This window comes from Octopus bimaculoides, unplaced genomic scaffold, assembly GCF_046866305.1.
Source record: "Octopus bimaculoides isolate indiv1 unplaced genomic scaffold, ASM4686630v1 contig246, whole genome shotgun sequence".
Taxonomy (NCBI): domain Eukaryota; kingdom Metazoa; phylum Mollusca; class Cephalopoda; order Octopoda; family Octopodidae; genus Octopus; species Octopus bimaculoides.
This window is the reverse complement of record NW_028315495.1, coordinates 25,001-29,633: the sequence shown is the minus strand read 5'-3', so window position 1 is coordinate 29,633 and position 4,633 is coordinate 25,001. Positions and strand designations below refer to the sequence as shown.

The window sequence follows — 4,633 nt, the reverse complement described above, 5'->3', positions numbered from 1 at the left end:
TTGTATGATGCATGTATATGAACAGTAATTCTATACGGGAGCAAGCCATGGGCCCTGAATGTAAAGGAGATTTGAAGATTAGAGACGAATGGGGCTAGTATTCACCTCTGGATGTGCAATGTAAGTAGTCGTAAGAGGAATTAGATGCAGTGTGTAAGAGAGAAGAGCAGGCTCCAATTGTCTGTTTTGGCATGGTTCCTATGGCTTGATGCCCTTCCAAATGCCAACCACTTTACAGAGTGCACTGGGTGGTTTTTATGTGGCACCAACGCAGGTGCTTTATACATGGTACCAGTAGAGGTACTTCATACATGGTACCAGTAGAGTTGCTTTATACATGACACCAGTAGATGTGCTTTATACATGGTACCAGTAGAGATGCTTTATACATGGTACCAGTAGAGGTACTTCATACATGGTACCAGTAGAGGTGCTTTATACATGGTACCAGTAGAGGTACTTCATACATGGTACCAGTAGAGGTACTTCATACATGGTTCCAGTAGAAGTGCTTTATACATGGTACCAGTAGAGGTGCTTTATACATGGTACCAATAGAGGTGCTTTATACATGGTACCAATAAAAATGCTTTATACATGGTACCAATAAAGGTGCTTTATACATGGTACCAATACAGGTGCTTTATACATGGTACCAGTAGAGGTGCTTTATACATGGTACCAATACAGGTGCTTTATACATGGTACCAATAAATGTGCTTTATACATGGTACCAGTAGAGGTGCTTTATACATGGTACCAATACAGGTGCTTTATACATGGTACCAGTAGAGGTACTTTATACATGGTACTGGCACATGTGCTTTTCACTTGACAGCAGCACAAGTGCTTTTGCATTGTACAAACATGTATGTCATCGTCATCATCACTTAACTTCCTCCTTCCTTGCTGGCATGGGTTGGATGGTTTGTCAGGAGCTGGCCAGGTAGGAGCCTGCACCAGACTTTCGTGTGTGTTTTGGCAGGGTTCTACAGCTGGATGCCCTTCCTAACACCACCCACCCAGAAGAGTGGACTGAGTGCTTTTTACACGGCACTTGCTCACGTGAGGTCAGTTTTGGTAAGGTTTTTACAGCTGGACGTCCTTCCAAATGCCAACCACTTCACAGTGTGGACTGGGTACTTTGAAGTGGTACCAACACTGTCAGGGTCATCAAATAAATTGCAAGACAAAGACCCTTTGAGAGGTGAGCGGGTATTAGGTTTTAGTGTGATGGAGAGACAGAGGCAGAAAGACATGTCTTGTTGTAAGGGGATGTTCATGATTACCCAGGTAGGGAGAGAGAGAGGGAGTGATCAAGAATGAAGACTGTAAGAAGTGTACTGCTGTAAAGGAGACACATGGCTATCCAGCCTTGAGGGAAAAGCAAGCGAAAAAGAGAGTGGGAGGTAGCAAGAGTGTAAGTGAGAGGAGGAGAGAGATGGTGACGAAGTTCCAGGGCTTACTCATAAGGCGCAGGGATCAGAATATGAATGGGATTGTAAAAGGAGAGAGAGTGACAGGTGGTGGTAAGTGCCAGGGTATAACCTCAAGGTATGAAGGTCATAATATAAGTGGCAGGGTATTGCCAAAGAAGCATAAGGGCCAAGAGTAGTGCAGTGACTGGTGAAACCCTGGGTATATAGAAGGGGTGGGATACCATGGGATAGCAATGATGCAGTGAGTAGGGCCATGCGGAAGGGATTGGGGAGTGAGAGATAAGCCTAATGCATGAAGTGGAAATGTGAGAAAGTGATGTACTTTTGCTTGTTGGGGGTAGGATGTGTGGAAAGATTTATTGTTACATGTGGGTGGAACACACAGCGCTTCTAGAACAGAGAGTCACTGATATGGGTGGATCTTCTCAAGAACTTCATATCACCAGACATCTGGAACCATTGTCATTTCCTATATGAAACCCAAAGACCTGAGATCAGTCCCCGCCACTTCGTCCCATGCCTTCCTGGGTCTCCCTCTTCCGTGGCTACCATCCACTTTCAGTGACCAGCACATCATTATGCATCTGTCTTCATTCATACACAGCACATGTCCAAACCAAAGTAGTCTTCTCTCTTGCATGCTGCATATGATTCCATTTGTGCCCAACTTTTCTCTCAATACATTTGCACTTTGTCATAATATACAATCAACAAAGTTTATTACCTGACATATTATACACTTTGCCTCGTATCAAAATAAATGGAAACTTGAATGAAGCAACCCTTGCTAAACCATGTGATGTATAGTGGTGCTCATCTTACAGAAGTTTCCAACTATTTCTATACACAAATATATATATTAAGACAAAGGAACTTATTTAGGGCTGTCCTCTGTTTTGGGGACATTTATCAAGACTCATTTATTTACAGAAAATTCATGCTTTTATACATATGAATGTTTGTTTACAAAATCTGGAGTTGAATTGGAAAGAGAAGGTTCTTTTTTTATCTTGAATCTATGTATGTGTGTGGTGAATGTTTGGAGGCTTGGTTAGACAGAAAAAAAGGGCAAAAGAAATAGAAAAAGTTAAGAAGAAAGACAGAAAGAAATTAAAAAAAAGATAGGAAGAGAGAAGGAAAAAGAGAAAGAAAGCTTTCTTTGTTTCTTTCTGTAATAACAACTATCCAAAATTCTGATTACCTCTGTCTTCTAAATGCATAAACCTGTACATCACTTCAAAGAATATATTCTCTAAATACCGCTAATACCTACATTACAAGTTATTAGCTGACCTGTCTAACATCTTATTACTTCCCCTAACCATCCCACTTACCACAGAGCATAATTTAACACCACATCACAATTTTAAATTAAATTTCCCCGATTAACTGAATTATCTATTTAGAATCTACATTGTACACCAGGTCAGATAATCCTCTATAATATATTCACTTTCCAGCTAGATTGCTGATTCACATAACACGTTATATTTTTTAATGAGTTTTTTAGTTATGTATTCTTTATTTTTTTTATTATTCCTTTACGTAGCCTATATTTATATTTTGTCTCACTAACTTTAAAAAGCATTCTTAGTTTTTAACAAGGGCATTATTTGTAATCATAGGGAGTAACCTACTGGTCACAAACACTGTTATATAGTACAATTAACAACACTGGATATCTCCCCCAGATATAACTCCTTCAACTAACACAGCCGGTCAACTACTCGTTTCCCCCACTTACTGCTCCTTTCATCTCATTAGAAGAACATACACATATGTGGAACCCAAATAGTCAATAAAATGTAAGCCTAAAGACTTAGTGAACATTTTCCTTTCTCTTTTTTCTTTTTCTTTTTCCTTTTCTTTCCCTTTTTCTCCTATTAATATTCCTCTAAATCATTCTGACGATGTTTGTTAAATAGAATGTGATAAATGCAAATTTACTTCGATTTGATAAACAGAAACAGCTGTAAAGGGTTCTGAACTACAATTAAACAATGACCTTTTAATACCAATGATCAACTTCTCATTATTAATTATTGCTCCATTTTTTTTGTTTTCTCTTTCTCTCTCTTGTTCTCTCTCTCTCTCTCTCTATATATATATATGTATGTATGTATATAATATATATATTGTTATGAACGCCCGCACGCGAAGCACCTCAACGAAGAGGAAACTCGCGCGCGTGAACGTCGGCGCTCAGTGAGTCGGGATGTTTGCTATGACTAAGCCCAGCTGGAGCACGTAACGATGACAACAGGCAAGGAGGAAGAAATAACACAGGACCATACGTTGCGTAGTGAAACTAACTTTTTTTTTCTTTACATCACAATACAAAACATTGCATAACAATAATTCTGAAATAACATGTAACAATAGCGTTTCCAAGCATATGTAACAATAGCACATGTAACAACAGTCTCCAAGCATTTAACATAATCAAAAGTTTACAATCAAAGTTCGTGCATCGAGAGTCAATCAAAAAGTTCTTTTACTTCGTTGTTTTTCTTTTCTTTGAACAACATGTAACAAAGTTCTCTCTTTTCTTTTCAACCATTTAACCAGAGTTAGCAAAGTTCTTTCTTTTCTTTTCAACCAGTTCACATCACAATTAACAAGAGTTAACGAAGTTCTTTTTCTTTTAAAACATGTAACGACAAAGTACATTTTTCTTTAAAAATATATACACAAACCTTTACCGTAACCAATTCACATCTCTCTCTACAATCCACAAGAAGTGATCAAATGTAGTCTACTACAATCTTTTTGCCTGCCACAACAGTTCCCTCTCTCTCTCAGACTCTATCCATTTCTGCTGACTGGTACCTTCTGACCATAGCCTCTCTCTCTTAGCCTCTTTCTGTCAGTCTCTCTGTTCATCTTGGTTCTCTTCACTCACTGCTGGCCGTCACACACTTGTTCTTCACTGGCTGCTTGACTTTACATCAACTGTGATCCATCTTCACTCGCTGACCGCTTCCACCAACTGCGTACACCAACTGCTGTACGCCAACTGCCATTCTCAAAACTATCCTACCGTATTTATGAGAGATACCGTACCCAACAGTCCTACGTTACCTCCTCCAAAGCTGGGTCAGTTTAGTACAGTTCCTAACTTATTTTTCTAAACTTTCGATGACCGGAAAGGGTCATCGATCATACTCCTATGCTAAAAATAACTGTGTTTGTTG

General features: G+C 39.2%; 1 protein-coding gene across 1 annotated transcript in view; it reads left to right on the top strand.

Moving 5' to 3' along the window:
* Positions 1 to 713: 713 nt before the first annotated feature.
* LOC149128986 (protein mono-ADP-ribosyltransferase PARP15-like) overlaps positions 714 to 4,633 on the top strand; it is a 12,998-nt gene continuing 9,078 nt past the window's right edge. The window contains exon 1 of the mRNA XM_089346859.1: positions 714 to 4,633. This exon is cut by the window's right edge and continues 3,296 nt beyond it. The gene's annotated coding sequence lies outside the window, so the exon portion shown is untranslated.